The sequence below is a fragment of the Eriocheir sinensis genome, chromosome 62 (genome assembly GCF_024679095.1).
Source record: "Eriocheir sinensis breed Jianghai 21 chromosome 62, ASM2467909v1, whole genome shotgun sequence".
NCBI lineage: Eukaryota > Metazoa > Arthropoda > Malacostraca > Decapoda > Varunidae > Eriocheir > Eriocheir sinensis.
Window position 1 is genome coordinate 2,842,905 of NC_066570.1, and position 17,096 is coordinate 2,860,000.

The window sequence follows — 17,096 nt, forward strand, 5'->3', positions numbered from 1 at the left end:
CTGGCTGGTGCTTGAGGGCCGTGGGAAGGACATATGGAGCGGTAACTGTCCGGTCAACGCCCACCGTCCGACACTCAATCTTGGCTAATGGCGGCGGCGGGGGTTGGGGGGGATTCCTTTGTGTCAGGTCCTCCCCGAGTGTTCCTTTGCTTGGTGAGACGTGTTCGTGCGTGGGGCGACTTCCAGGTGGACGAGCCTTAAGGTCACGATCGATGGGTGACTGTGCATGCAGGAGATGACAAGAGAAAGGCGGATGTGAGAGGGAAATCCAAGACTGGTAAAGAAGCCTCACTCCCTTTCCTGTGCTGCGGGGTCAAGGGTGAATGGTTAGGGTGAAATTCTGAGAAGCATTGGTTAGTTTACGAGTAGAAATGTGCTAAGGGTTCGTTCACACTACAAGCAGAACAGGGCAGAGCAGAGCAGAGCGGTTAGTAGCGGCATTAAATTTTACTTAGTTTTGAATGTACAGACGCTCAGGTGTTTACACGGCAAGCAGAGCGGCGCAGGGCGGAGCGGAGCGGCACGCTCGGGAAATTTGGCCGTATTTTTTCCTGCTCGCAGCTAGCGACCCTCCACGGCTCCACCCTTCAATCAACATGGCCAAGAAGCTATCTACATAGGTGAGTTTTTATTGCTGAAGCCAAAACTAAAAAAAACTGACCAGATTGTGCATAGTTGAGGTACAATTTAACGATATATAATAGCCGTATGTTTAGAAAAGCTAATTTGGTGATATTCTGATCCTATACTCAATCATCAGTGACCCACACAGCCGTGGGACTTGGCTTTAATAACGAAATTCCATGTTCATTTATAAATCGTTACATTTTTCATCATCCTTCCAGATAAACACCGAGGAGTTTATCGGGCTGTTGCCTGCGAATGATTCTTGTGCAGGTCGCCCTGCTCTGCTTGTATGTGAACACCTAACCCCGCCGCTCCGCCCCGCTCTGCCCTGTTCTGCTCTGCCCTGCTCTGTTTGTAGTGTGAACGAACCCAGCAGCAACACCGAGGGAGAGATTAAGCCTCCGGACGCTCTATCGCCATCAACAAGGCGACTAAACCCCCGTCCAATCCGAGGCAGCGAACATCAGTCACGTTGGCATTTACCGTCCAATCAGGGGTCGTTGAGTCGGCGCGAAATTGCGGGGTGAGACGCGAGACAATATAGAGGCGGAGGCGGGAGCAATACTGAGAATAAGCGAGGAATACAGCGACGAAGATTCACCGATGTGGAATATTGGGTTCCCTTGAAAGATAAGCAATAAACGAGGCTTGTGAATTGATCGAATCGTCCCAAGATAGCCCTGGGCCGGGTTTGCTTTGAGCTCTGTCCCATGTCCACGACCATGACCTTTGTGGTGACCTTAGCTTGTGTCAGTGGTAGAGAGGCTGAGATGGAGAATATGATCGTTGTCTTCCCCCATTAATTATCACATGAAACTCATTGTATTGTATTTTGTGTATTCTCAACCTTATGGCCGCCTACAAATGAACAAACCATTTATTATTATTATTATTATTATTATTATTATTATTATTATTATTATTATTATTATTATTATTATTATTATTATTATTATTATTATTATTATTATTATTATTATTATTATTATTATTACACACACACACACACACACACACACACACACACACACACACACACACACACACACACACACACACACACGCACACACACGCACACAAACACTGCCCCCCCAACCCCCACGCACCCCACACTCATATAAACTTCGATTTTTTTTTAAGTTCATCTTCTAGGGAACAATTTTTTGCGAGTGCGTTGCGTGCGGGAGGCCGATTAGTTAGCCCGGCCTCAGGTGTGTGTTCTCATCCCCCTCCCTCCCCGGCCCTCCACGCAGCGCCGGCAAGTATGGGGGAGGGGAGGGGGGAGGGTTAACAGGTGGGAGTGGGCGCAATGGCTAGGAAAACCCATTATTTTTTACTATTATTATTATTATTATTATTATTATTATTATTATTATTATTATTATTATTATTATTATTATTATTATTATTATTATTATTATCATTGACTCTTCTCTGATCCTTGCACTCTACGTTTTAATTTTGGATTACTTGCATACATGTTGAAGTAGTGGACAGACAGACTTTGCTGCGTGTGTGTGTATAATAATAATAATAATATACGGTTTATTCAAGTACATTTTAGAAATACATTTAAGTAAATTTCGCTAACGAGAACAAGTGCAAAAAGAAGAGGGATGGAAAACGGGGGTCAGATTTGTCTCTGGGAAAGGTTGGGGGGATGGGAGGGGTTGGGTGGGATGGAGTGCAGTGTGGTGGTGCCGGGGGGGAGGCGAAGGGACGGATTCTTCCAGATGGCGGTGAGGTCAAGTGCGATGTTAATCCTCAGGTAGGATGCTGGGTTCAGGTGACATGGCCCAGAGGGATGCAGGTGGGCAGTATCTGGGAGGTCACTCAGGGATACCCAGGCTTAGTAAGGTGTGTGTGTGTGTGTGTGTGTGTGTGTGTGTGTGTGTGTGTGTGTGTGTGTGTGTGTGTTTGAAATGCACTCATGTCTTCTGGTTTGTTACGCTCTGCACCTTAATTATTGATTCATACTGGAGAGTCTTCAAGTTGTGGCCACCCGTGAAGTCAGCCACAGCGAAAAGAAAAGCGGCCTGAAGAACTGTAGCGTGCAAGGTGAAGGTTAGGCCGAAGTGCATTCCCTCAGAAGCGCTTTGCCTCTCCGTTCATAACCTGAAAGCAAAGTGAAGTAATTTAAATCAGTGAAGGAGAAAAGGAAAGTGAGATGGTGGCCTGAGAAAAGTAAGGTAAAAGAGGTACGGTAAAATAAGTAAAATCAGTGAAAGAAGAGAGGAAAGTAAGAGGGTGATCTGGATAAAGTGAAATAAAGCAAAATAAGTAAAATCAGTGTAGCGAAGGAGAGTGTGAGGGAGTAGTAATAGATAGTAGATAGTAATGGCTTTAAGGTGTGGCCAGAATTCACCAACATGGAAACGTTATACCTAAATTTCCTTACCACTGACCTTTACCTTTAGTAGTGACACCGGCAAGGGAGTACATAAGATCGGCGGCTGAGATGGCACAGGAGGCATAAAGGGGAAACTCAAATGCATTCACTCTGAAACGCCTTGCCTCTGCGGTCATTTCCGTATCGTTGGTCTTTAGCTAAATCGGTCAAGGAGTAAAGAAGAGAGGAAAGCGAAAGGGAGTTCTTGGTTAGGGAAAGTGAAGGTGGAGGTGGAGTGCTTACCTTCAAGACTCGTTGCCTCTGCGTTTATCTCCGTAACCTTGACCCTTACCAAAATCGATCCAAGGGCAAAGAAAAGCGTAGGAGGAAGACCTTGGCTGGGAGAGATGAGGAGGTTAGTCTCGGGTGCATAACTTCAAAACGCGTTGCCTCTGCGTTCATTTCCGTAACCTCGACTTTTAGCTGAATCGGTCCAAGGGCAAAGAAAAGCGTAGGAGGAAGACCTTGGCTGGGAGAGTTGGGAAGGTTAGACTCGGGTGCATAACTTCAAAACGCGTTGCCTCTGCGTTCATTTCCGTCTTCTCGACCACTGAAGCCAGCGAGTCTGCGGTGGTGAAAGGCCTCTTACAGCGGGGCCGCTCACCTCGGGGCACGCGGCGGCCAACCGTGATATTTGGGTCGCCTCTGCTCCCATTGACAGGCTTCCTCTGAGCCTCTGATGGGGACCTCAAACCACGGCCCGCAGATTGGTGTTGGGTCGCCTCAAACATTGGCCCATATAGTTTCAGAATGTCTTTGATCTCTCGTTTTATAAATTGGGATTTTTATGGGTCATTGTATCTGTGTATTATATCTTTTTCCTCTCCTCTCTTCACATCTGGCATGCTCTTCCCAGATCTCCTTTCTCTCCTGTCCCCATTTCTTTAATTTTCTCTACTTTCTTAACATCTCTGAGGATGATGACAGGTGGTAGTGATGGTGGTGGTGGAAATAGAAGTGGTAGGGGCCAGAAAGGTAGTGATGATGTTGGAGGCGATGGTAGTGATGATGGGAATGGTGCGAGTATAGTGGTGATGGTGGTGGTGATGGTTATGGGTGAGATGATGATGTTGGTGATGGTGGTAGTGGTGGTGATGGTGGTGGTGGAAGTGGTGATGAAGATGATGGTGAGGATAATGAACCTACCACCCTAACACGCACATTCTCTCTCTCTCTCTCTCTCTCTCTCTCTCTCTCTCTCTCTCTCTCTCTCTCTCTCTCGCAGGAGTTTATTAAGCCAATAACTATTTTCATCCTGACATTTCCTTTCCCCTGTGAGGATTCAGAGAGGCCCAGGAGAGAGAGAGAGAGAGAGAGAGAGAGAGAGAGAGAGAGAGAGAGAGAGAGAGAGAGAGAATGAAAGGAAGATAGGCAGGACTGATGAATGGGAGAGAGGGAGGGAGGGGGGGAGGAAGTAAGTGAGATAGAAAGAGATCCATGGGAGAAAGAAGGAATGAAATGAGAGAGAGAGAGAGAGAGAGAGAGAGAGAGAGAGAGAGAGAGAGAGAGAGAGATGGGGAGGTGGATATATATAGAGGAGAAAGAGAGAGGAGGGGAAGAGGAAGGATAGAAGAGAAAGGGAGAGGAAGGGAGAAGGGAGATAGATGAAAGAGGGAAGGGGAGGAGGAAGGAATGGAGTGAAGGAGAGTAAACAGAAAGATAAAATGGAAAACAAGAGAAGAAGGGAGGAAAGAGAGAAGAGAAGAGAAGAGAAGAGAAGAGAAGAGAAGAGAAGGAAGAAAGGAAAAGATTGGAATTAAATAGGAAGGGAGGGAAAGAGATTGCAAATAAGGGAAAACAAAGAGAATGAAGGTGATAAACGAAGGAATTAAGAAGTACTATGTTGTGAAAGGTAGGCAAGAAAGGAGGAATAGAGGAGGAAGGAGAGGAAGGAAGGAAGAGGGGGAGAATGGGAGGAAGGAAGGGAGGGAGGGAGGAAGGGAGGGAGAGAGAAACGCATTAACGCTGTCCAGCATGTCGTGACTAAGATATAATAGAGAGAGAGAGAGAGAGAGAGAGAGAGAGAGAGAGAGAGAGAGACAAACGTGTAAATGTGTGTGTGTGTGTGTGTGTGTGTGTGTGTGTGTGTGTGTGTGTGTGTGTGTGTGTGTGTGTGTGTGTGTGTGTGATTTTTAGGCCTAACTTGAATTAATTTATACATACCTTCAGGAAAATTCAGAAAAGACTCGTCAATACTCATTAATTTTCATCTACATCTATTTATATATTCATCTGTCTATATCTGTCCATCTATCAATATCTATCTATCTGTCTATCTATCTATCTAGCTATTCAGTCACTCATCAGTCCATCCATCCTCTCTTGTGTATACCGCGGTGACATAAATTCACGACTGACACACACTCTCTCTCTCTCTCTCTCTCTCTCTGTATCTATCTGTGTGCCTATCTATCTTTCTATCTCTTCATCCTATAGGCCATTCATACGTCCCTCGCGCCCTCCTCCCCTCATCCCGAACACCATTCATCCTTTCTTCTCTCTCTCCCTCCCTCCCTCCCTCGCGCGCTCCATTCATTCTTCCATTCCTCCCTCGCTGAATGGAAAATCAGAAGATCGGGAAGCGGTACAGTAATATATTGCACTGAAGAGAGAGAGAGAGAGAGAGAGAGAGAGAGAGAGAGAGAGAGAGAGAGAGAGAGAGCGAGAGCGAGAGCGAGACGTCACTATTCCCATGGCACAGATTTTTAGTGCTACGTTTAGAAACTCAATTATAACAAAATTCAAAATGATTTCATAAACTGCACAATTGACGGCTATGGATTTTGGCTCCTTTTTAATTGTTGTTAGGTAAAAGCTCTTCATCGTTTTCCTTTTTTTTCCCGGCGGCGCGGCAACAAAGAGCCACAGAGGAACGAGCAGATACGATGAAATACGTAAAAAAAAAGGGATGATAAATGTAGACAATGATAAATGGGAACAGAGGGAACAGAGGCAAAGGAAACGATTGGAATACAAATACATAATTGATTCATTCAGACAGACACCCATACACCCATACACATACAAATACGATGAAATATGTAAAAAAAAAAAGGGATGATAAATGTAGAAAATGATAAATAGGAACAAAGGGAACAGAGGCAAAGGCAACGATTGGAATACATAGACATAATAGATTCATACAGACAGACACCCATAGATTCATACACATACAAATACGATGAAATATGTAAAAAACAAGGGATGATAAATGTAGACAATGATAAATAGGAACAAAGGGAACAGAGGCAAAGGACACGATTGGGATACACAGACATAATAGATTCATACAGACAGACACCCATAGATTCATACATTCATATACATACAAATAATAGCTTACATACATACATTCTCTCACAGACACGTGCATTCTTATTTGTTAGCATTGGGAAAAAAGAGATAAATAGACAAATTTGTGGAAAGTGAAACAAGTGGATAGTTGACTAGATTACCTGACTGGCAGATAGATAGATAAATAGAAAGACAGACAATAACGTAGAGTTGGATAGATTGATTGATTGCCAGAGAAAGATAGATAGACAAATATGTAGAAAGTCAAACAAGTGGATGATTGACTAGATTACCTGACTGGCAGATAGATAGATACAAAGAAATATAGACAAATAGAAAGACAGACAATAACGTAGAGTTGAATAGATTAATTGATTGCCAGATAGATAGACAAAGAAAGACATTTAGATGAGTTGATAAATAAATAGATTACTAAACAAACAGATAAATATCCAGAGTAATAGAAGCACATACATATATAAATTGAATTGATGGAGATATAGATTTACAGGCAAGAGGATAGATGAGAAATATGATAGATAGTAAAATAGATATATGAATGGTATTGCCAGAGTATGGTAAACTATACAAATTTTCACTAACTATTTTAAGAGCATTGAACTCCATGACCCACTTCTCTCTCTCTCTCTCTCTCTCTCTCTCTCTCTCTCTCTCTCTCTCTCTCTCTCTCTCTCTCTCTTTTAGTATATTCCTCTTCCATCTCCTTATTTCTTCTTTTTTTCCTCTCATCCCATTTCTCTTTCTTTACTTTTTCTTTCCCTTCATTTTTTCCCCTTTTTTATTTTTCCTCTTTTATTTCCTTTCCTTTATTCTTTCGTCTTTACTTTTCTCTCCACTTTATATTTTTCCTCCACTTTTCATTTCTTGACGTTTCATATTCTTTTGAAAATACGGAGAGAGAGAGAGAGAGAGAGAGAGAGAGAGAGAGAGAGAGAGAGAGAGAGAGAGAGAGAGAGAGAGAGAGAGAGAGAGAGAGAGAGAATATGTGTGTCGCTATCTGTTTCCATTACCTTTGATTCTTTTCCTCCTCGTCGTCTCTTTCTCAAGCTGTCTGTCTGTCTTTCTTCCTCTCCTCATGTTTCCTTGAATTTCTCTTTTATCGCTTCGGTCTTCTTTCCGGTCTTCTCTTTCTTTATATTTTTCCTTTATTTTGTAGCGCTTTCATTTTTTTGGTTGTTTTTAGTTCTCTCAAAGCCTTCATGTTTTTTTTTTTTTTTACGTTTTCTTCAGTGTATGACCTTTTACGGAAGCATCATTTCAGACTACTTTCATTTTTCCAGATATTGAAAAAGTGCGAATCGTTCCTCCTGACCACCGTTGCCAGATTATCGTACTCAGAGCATAGTATTTACCTGTTTCTGACGCCTAACTATTGCCAAGAAACATCAGGATCTAACTCTTTTAAGGATAACTATAGATGAGTTTTGTTATCGGAGCCCAGAAGACAGTTTTGGGGTAGGAAGTCGGGAAATATAAGCGGCTGAGTACGACAATCTGGCAACGTTGCTCCTTACTTGAAAAAATGTCACGATGGAAATATTCTGCAAATGAAAAGCAAAAAAATGTATCCCCGCGAAAAAAAATTGGGAAAATAAAATAAAGTAAAAAGAAGTGTTTGAAATGAACAACAACAACAAAAATCAGGTTTTCTCTACGTAAAACAAAATTCTGATAAAGTAAATAGAAAATATATATACAAACGCCAAAGAAAAGTGTCCTGGAGATGGACTATAAAGACTCAATGTTATAAAAATGTATCGTTCACGGATCGTCCTGACTTGTGAAGAAGGCAAAAATAAAAAGTTAATTCATACTTTCCCTAATTAACTAATATAACGACTACCCATTCATATAATTACTTCAGCATTCGAGTGTTTGTTCCTAATGATGATCCAGTAATATCTCCATTAATAATAATGATTCTTTGTCATTCACTGATTTTACGTAGATGAGACGTTTTTGTTAATTTTTCACCCAGATAACGTGTGTGTGTGTGTGTGTGTGTGTGCTCGTGTTTGAGTGAGGGGAGCGGCGGAGTGTACTCGAGAAAGTGGTAATAGTAGTAGTAGTAGTAGTAGTGGTAGTAATAGTAGTAGTAGTAGTAGTAGTAGTAGTAGTAGTAGTAGTAGTTGGAGAGTACCAGCAATAGTAGTGTTTCAATCTGTTCGTGCAATCCCCGTACAAGCTGACACCCTCGCCCATGTCCTGTCCTGTCCATCCTGCAGCTGTTCTCATCTGGTCGTATTGATTGTCAGCTTTTAGTTCACGGGCGAGGGGACGCGTATCGCCTGCCTCGCTTTCGCCCAAGCCTGATGCAAATGTGACACAGCATATCATTTGGACTCTGCTCAGCGCGCCGTGTGGCTCCCTTTAACCGTGAACTGCACAGGCCGTTCTGCAAGTCTGAATTTGTTTACTAAAAGCACTGGGGGTCATAGATTTTTTTATGGTATATTGCGTCCGTGTGTTGCAGTCATTTGGCCGGCATGGTGATTCTATGAGAGAGTGAACACTATGAATGAATGCATCACTCTCGGTCATGTGTGTGAAATGATTCATGCGTTTTAGTCGTCGCCAAATGTAGTGATTTTGTGCAAGATTAATGGTTAGGAGTCAACAAAATACTTCACTTTTTACTTAGATGCTTTATTCATATTATAAGCTGTTTTCTCCTAAGCCAATCCCTTAAGATCTATTCCAACAATTTTCCCCCATTCATTTTCCTTTATCCCTTTCTACCACCATCTCTTTTTTCCTCTCCATCTGCCTTTTTTAGATCTATCATGTGCTCCGTTTTCCTCCTCTCCTCTTCCTCTTTCCGAAACTCCTCATTCATTTCTTTCCCTTTTCCTGGTCCTCATTCTTTTTTTTTCCCCGACTTCTTTCCCTGACTGCTTAATCCTGCTCTCCTCCTCTCCATCGCTTTCCTCCTTCATTCCTCCTCATTCATAACAGTATGCCAGGCAGGCTTCGTTCCCTACAACCTTTCTTTCAACCATTAATGCTGCTACATCCAACATATTAATTTTCACTGTTAGCTGTATAGCGCCAATATTCAAACCATTATTGTTATGACATATTAGTGTATTGGAATGTTCTATACACACACTGGCCAACTCAATATCAACGTTATTCATAGTGACAGCGAACGTGAAAGAGGAAAAGGAGGCAATATTCAGATGAAAAATAGCGTTCTGTTGTCGATGCCGAGAAATTTAAGTACATGGTAATATTACGAATAAGCATTATATAGACGACACCTGGCTGACCTTATTATTAGTCTTGAGTTAATGCTAAAGAGGAAAAGGAGACACTTCTGACTATTGCACTCTGTAACTAAAACTAAATACATAAATGCATTGAAAAGTCACATCTATACAATATTCTAGGCTTTATCAGGTTATTCTTACGCAAGTGAAGGTCAAAGGAGGGAGAGACCTTCGCTACACAGTCGGCAGCTGTAGTATATTTTTATCACTCCACTATTTACATATTGAACCGCTTCTGAATAGCATAAGTGTATTGGAAAGCCGCAAATATACTCTGGTCAGCGCTATGTAAAGACTTCTTTGAATGAGTCTGAAAGAGGCAATACTCAGGTTCAGAATAGCGGTTTTTAAAGGTGTACTGAACCACAAGGGAATGCGGCAAGTTTACTGAGAATTTACAAACATACGCTGGATTTTGCTATGCCAAGGTTATTTTTCGAGTAAGTGAAGGCCAAAGAATAAGAAAAAAAGATGTTACCGAGACAGGGGTCCATGTTTTCAAAGATGTGGTGTTGAATCTCCTCTGAAAAGCATAACAAAAACACATTCGAGAGTTAAAAATGTCAACGCTACACCAAGGTCATTCTTAGCGTCTACGTGAGGGTCAGAAGAAGAGAAGGCAATACCAAGTTAGCTTCTGCGTTTATTGAAGGAATAGAAGCTGTGGGAGAAGGAAGCGAGGAGAGCGGAGGAGCAGGAAGGACATGAAAAGGGAGAAGGGGTTGAGGAAGAAGAGAGGAAAGATGAGACACAGCAAGAGAGAGGAGTGAAAGGGGGAAGGGTTGACAACAGTATGGGTGATGGAGAGTTAGCAGGAGGTTGTAGAATGAAGTGAGGGAAAGGGGAGAGAAGGAGCAGGTAGGAAAGGAATAGAGGTGAAGAGCTTGAGCAATAATGAAGGGAACAAGGAGAGAGAAGGAAAGGGAGGAGAAGGTTAAAAAAAGTAGGTGAAAAAAGAAGAGAGAAGGAAGTGAAAGACAGAATGTGAATAGGCTGAGCAAAAAGTAAAGGAAAAAGGGATGGAAGTGGCAGAAAGAGGGAAGGAAAAGGGAGAAGGTTAGGAAAATAGGTATAAATATATGCTGTTTGATATAAGGTTCAAGAGGAAGGTATCAGAACACCTCTTCTCACGTAATTGAGTGCTCTTTCGGCCACCTCTTCGGATTCTTTACAGGAGCAGCGAGTAGCGGGCTTTTTTTTTCATTGTTTCCTTTTTTTGTGGCCTTGTGCTGTCTCCTTTGCTGTAAAAAAAATAACACTTATGAATGAACAACAAACCTCAGCTAAACATCACTCAAAAGCAACTTAAAACACAGAAGAATTCCCTCCAATCTAATAATGTTTTCAATTTAGTGCTGTTTTCCCTGACGCAAAGCCGTGACACGCGCCGAGAGTTATGTGGGAGGCGTGGGCTGCAGGGAAGTCTTTTATGGAGAACATCTTTTAGGCTGAACAGAGTCGTGAGAAAGGACTGAAGATAGATAGATAGATAGATAGATATAGAGACGCACACACAGATGAAGAGACAGACAGATAAATAGACAGTGTTTTAGGTAGAGGAGGCATGGGCTACAGAGAAGTATGTTATGGAGAATATGTTTTAGGCGGAACAGAGCCGTGAGAAAGGACGGAAGATGAAGGAAAGAAAGGCAAGAAGAGCGAGACAGATAGATAGATAGATATAGAGACGCGCACACGGACAGACAGACAGATAAATAGACAGTGTTTTAGGTAGAACAGAGTCGTAAGAAAAGGCGAAAAATGAGGTAAAGACGGGTAGAGTGAGACAGATCGATGGAGAGAGACAGAGACACACAGACAGAGACACAGACGAGTACAATATATTTTAGGCAGAAGAGAGCCATAAAGATAGATGCAAGAGAAGGAACAGAAAGACAAGAAAAGAGAGATAGATAGAGCAATAGAAACAGACACAGACACAGACAGAGACACGAACAAGTAGGAAAAGTTTTAGGAAGAACACAACCATAAGAAAGGACAAAAGATGAGGGGAAAAAAAGATGAAAAAAGAAAGAGATAGAAGTAAGTAGACAGAGATAGATTGAAAAAGACAGAGATAGATAGCGATGGATAAAGAAAGACACACAGAAACAGAGAGACAGACAGAGGAGTGCCATAAGGAGTCAATGTTTCGCAAGACCACTAAAGAGAAGGAAAAGATACAAGAGAGCGCTGAGACTGAGCTGAACACTAACTTGCAGGCGGAACGATTGACCAGCAGCACCAGCATTGTCCGCGAGGGAGGCAGGAAGGAAATGAGGCAGGCGGATGGGCCACGAAGGGAAGGTATAGATGGAAATAGCTTGTGGAGAAGAGATGAAGAGAATGTGAGAGGAAGGAGGAGGTTGAGAATGAATGAGAAAGCAGTAACGGAAGGAAATCGAGGAGCAGGAAAGGGGAAGAGAGGAAGGAGGAAAGGGGAGAGAAGGAAGAAGATTTAACGAGGCAAAAGAGAAAGAACAGACCTAGAAAAAAAAGCAGAAATACAGAAAAGGAAGAAAGAAAATAAGAATGGAGGAAAGGAGTAAAGAAAAAAAAAGAAGAAAAGGAAGATAGAACGAGGCAAAAGAGAGAAAACAGAAATACAAAAAAAGGAAGAAAAACGAAAACAAGGATGAAGAAGATGATTGGATGAGAGAGAAGAAGGGAGAACGAAGTATGAAAAGAGAAGAGATGGAGGAAAGGAGAAAATCGAAAGGAATGATAAAGAAGAAGATTAAATGAAGCAGGAGAAAAAATGGAGAAGGGAGAAAGGGAAGGAGGAAATCGAAAAGAAGAATAAAGAAAAAAAATTGGAAAAGGTAGAATGAAGAATATAAAAGAAAAAGAAGAGATGGAGGAAAAAAAGAGAAGAAAAGAAGAATAAAGAAGAAATTGGGTTGATATGGAAGGAGGAAAAACGAAGCATAAGAAAATAGAAGAGATGCAGAAGAGGAAAATGAAAAGAGGAATGCAGAGAGAGAGAGAGAGAGAGAGAGAGAGAGAGAGAGAGAGAGAGAGAGAGCGAGAGCGAGAGAGAGCGAGAGATAGAGAGAGCTTTGTGCTGAGCGGGGCAGGAGTGGAACCATCAGCTGACCATGGAAAGAAAATGGAAATTGCTCCCACAAATCCTTGACACCAAAAGTCAGTAACTGTCGAGGGGGGAGAAGGAAGGAAGGGGGGGGGGAGAGAGAGAGAGAGAGAGAGGGAGAGGGGGGACTAGAGAAAATAATACGTATCCAACTACAGTATTAAGGAAAAAACACGAAAAAAATCAACACTATCGACCCTCCTGAAACTTCGTGCCAGCATCTCCTCCTCCTCCTCCTCGCTCAGGTGTTACTCAATTGTACAACTATCGGGGCGGGGCCAGGCAGGTAAGGTGAGGTGAGGTGAGACGCTGAGAAGCATTATCGGAGGACTCTTCAATCCACCACTACGCCCGTAACGAGAAGTATAGGGAAAGTCTTAACAGGAGGAGGAAGAGGTGGTGGAGGTGGAGGAGATGGTGGATAGTGGAGATGGAGATGGAGGTCGAGCAGGAGGAGGAGGAGGAGGAGGAGAGGAAGGCGAAGCAAGAATAAGAGGAAGAGGAAGAGGAACAAAAGGAATAGGAAGAAGAGTAAGAAGAAGAAGAAGCGGAGAATGAAGAGAAGGAAGAAAAGGGGGAAGAAGAGGAAAAGGTATAGGATGAGGAAGAGAAGGAGGAAGAGGAAGTTGAAAAGAGGAAGAGGCAAGAGGAGGACATAAGAGGAGGAGGCAAAAACAAAAGGCAAAAGATAAAACAAAATCAAATAGGGCGTAAGAACGAACCAGAGAAAAGGAAGGAAATGGGAGACGAGCAAAAAGAGTAAGAGAAAGTAGGACAGAGAGGGAAGGAAGAAAGGAAAAGGAGGAGGAGGAGACTGAAATTTCATAAGACTTAGAACAAAGAACAAGCTGAAAGATCATCACATTCGTATCTAGTTCTTGTGCAGTCGCCAGGTATGTCGCAATGACCCCCTCGCCGCACGGACACCACCAGGGGGTCATTTGTAACGGTAATGGCTGGTGCTCCGTTCAGCCCACGAGGAATTTATCTCAGTGGACAAACAAGCAGCGTCTATTGAGGACTGGCCGCTAGGTGCACGCTGGCTCACGTCTGCTAAATGTCTCCTTGTCTTTCTACTGGTCTTGCCACATCTTCCTCTCGTCTCTCCTGTTCTTGTTTCTGTTCAGGTTCTTTCTTGTTCAGGTTCCTCCTCCTGTTCCTCTTTCTCTTCCGCTGAGTCGTTGTCGTCATCTCAGTGGTCCTACGTCTGTTAATGTGCCATTTCCTGTTTCTTTTTCTTCTCTTTTCTTCTCCGCTCTTTTTTTCTCTTACTCTTTTATTAAGTTTTCGTCTTCAAATTTATCTTCATTACTGCTAAATATATCCTCCTTCCTCCTTTTCTCTCTTTTCCCGTTTTCTTTTTCCTTCTCCGCTTTCTTTTTTCTCTTACTCTTTCATTAATTTTTCGTCTTCCACTTTATCTTCCTTACTGCTAAATATATCCTTCTTCCTCCTTTTCTCTCTCTTCCTCTACCTCCTCCTCCTTCTCTTTCCTTTTTTCCTCTTCAAAATATAGTTGTTGCCTCTCACCTCACTCTCCCTTGCGTTAATAAACTGTTATCAGGAAGAAATACTTTGATGCAGAGTTTTTTGGCTGAGGATACGGTTCGGTGATTCGCCATAACACTTTTAACACCCAAAGAAGGAAATAGTCATGAGGTATTATGTTATTAGTAAAGGGTATTAGTATTAATATAAGTAGTATTAGTTAAGTATGTAAGGGGCGGAGGATGTTATATCTTTCTATGGCACGTACATGTAATAAATGGAGGATGTGCTGAGTTGCGAGTTCAGTTTATAAAGGAGTGTTTCCCTGTTTTCCTTATATATTCAAGAGTTCCCTTCAGAGGCCGTCGGGGATGGATGATCGTGGCGGTTAATGTCACGATTTAGTTTTATGGAGATAAATGTGCCTGTAGCGAGTGCAGTTAACACAACATTTCCAACACACGCTGACGCGCGCACGCGCACATATATTCACACACACACACACACACACACACACACACACACACACACACACACACACCGATGAACTGTTGTCTCATCCAAGCTGTAACAAAACTCTGCGGACACAGCTTGCCCAACTTCATTACTTTTGAGAAAATTCTTGATAATACTATTGACCCCAAAACCTTCTACATGCGAGGGCACGTCTTAAACAGTAGAGTATAGCAATAAAAACTGACGATGAGGCAATATAACACTGATAAAACTACGAGAAAATAAATAAGTCTTAATGGACCAGACAAAGCAAGTTAAGAAAGGTATAAAATGTGACAAATTTAACCACAAATTCTGCAGCGACGAAAGATCATAAAGCTATCGGTAAATTATATAATCTTCGTGAAGTGAATAAATATATGATCATCTACCAGACAAACCAAGAAGCTCTGAATGAAGATGCTGGGACCTCCTTATCACTTCCTCCCGCAACACAAAACCACTTACGCGATGAAGGGATGTTGTCGCGTCAAAAGGGAGAGCAACCATGAGACCAAAGAAGGGAAGACCAGAGAGCAGGTAAAGAAATTGTTGGGAGGGATGAACGTAAAGACTAGTGGGAAAAGGGAGTGGTCAGGGATTCTAGGAACGCAAGCATTGTCGTCGTTCTTGTCTAGTCATTGTTGTTTTTATCTTTATTTGTTTAGGTATTTATTTATCTATTTGTTTATGTATTTATTTATCTATTTTTTATCGTCACCGTTTTAGCTTTTGAGGTCGGTTTTAAGTCGTGGTCTGATCGTCGTTTATTTGTTATCGTTTCCTTATCGTAATCGTCGCTCCTGTTTAGTCATTTCTTGTTCTCTTTTTTTGGTCACCATTGTCGTTGTTTTTGCTGGTATCAAGTCCTAGGGCCGCTTTCACAGTCACTTTGTTTGTTTTAATCGTTACCAATGGCCGCGATCGACACCATAGTTTTCCACGTGAAACTGTCCTATGGGGTAGTGGCGGCTGCAGAGGAAGCGAGAGGTGTTGAGAGTGTGTGGCAAGGTGCGGGGCTAGGCTAACCCCGCAGCCGCCACTACCCCATCGGCCAGTTTTACGTGGAAATACGATAAGAGCGATCGGTGCCATTAGTAACGATCAAAACAAACAAAATGACTGTGAAAGCGGCCTTTAGTCTGATTCTCGTTTACTTGTTGTCGTGTCCTTGTCGTTACGGTATGGTTTCCGTCCTCCATACCACCCCTACCATCTCAACTACCATCATCTCGACTAGCCTCACATCTGTCCAGCATCCACCACCACCATCCCAGTATTAACAAACAACCCCACCCCTTCCCCATCAACACCCACCACCACCAAAACAACAACAACAAACACCTCATTCGTCCCTGCCACTGACAACAAAACAATTACCTCGAACACCACCGCCACCCACCACCGCCACGACCACCAGCAATACAAGTAACAACAATAATTATAAAGTTTAAACGGACATATCCCGAGAGTCGACAGCAGGGAAAGGGAGATGTTACCTACAGACGATTCGCCTGTTTGTGAATACGTATATGAAGAGGAGGAAAGTAGCAGCAGGAGAGCATAGTAGTAGTAGTAGTTATAGTAGTAGTAGTAGTAGTGGTAGTAACATTAGCAGATATTGGAATAAAAATAGTAGTCTGGTGCAGTAATTTAACGTTTATATCAACAGTCATTAATCAGTCACTATAAGAATGGGTGTATATATTATTAAGTTTTATATTATTAGGATAGTTATCAGTGTCGAGACCTTGTGATGAGGTGAAAGGGAAGTGTAAGAAAAACAAGGAAAGACAAAAACTAAACTTGTCTGGAAAAAAGAACACCTTAGACCTTATATCAAGATTGAATGTGTCGTTAAGTTTGGGTATTAAGAAAGGTGATTAGAGCTTATAACAGCGGTGGTTTAGACAATACTAATTTTAACTTGCAATACTCTCACGAAAAGTCCACAACACAGTAAAAATGGGATTAGTAAAAAAAGTTAGATTCGATTAAAAAAAGTACCAATTGTTCTATTATCAAAATATTCGCCGGCCGTGAAAAAAGGAAGGGAAGGGGCTCGAAAAAGCGCCCTCGCAGTTATTGTTTCGCCCATTTTTGTGAGCCGGTTTTTACACTCCCGGGAGCTGGAATTGACAAGGCGCTATTCTCTTCCTCTTCTTCTCCTTCCTTAACGAAGCAAAAAAGAAAAGAGGGATTTTTTTAGTCCTCTGTTTGTGAAGGTTGGCTGTGTTTGAGGTAGGGTGGGTAGGAGAGAGAGAGAGAGAGAGAGAGAGAGAGAGAGAGAGAGAGAGAGAGAGAGAGAGAGAGAGAGAGAGAGAGAGAGAGAGATTCAACAAGGGTATTGATCAAGATTCCAATTATTACCTTCACCAATGTTTATCTTCCCATCTTCTTCCTCTTCTACTTCCTTCTCCT

At 42.3% G+C, this 17,096-nt stretch overlaps 1 protein-coding gene across 1 annotated transcript in view; it reads left to right on the plus strand.

Annotated features, from left to right (window-relative positions):
- The window catches only part of LOC126986543 (SCY1-like protein 2), a 306,279-nt gene that overhangs the window by 195,994 nt on the left and 93,189 nt on the right, over positions 1-17,096 (plus strand). The window lies entirely within an intron of this gene.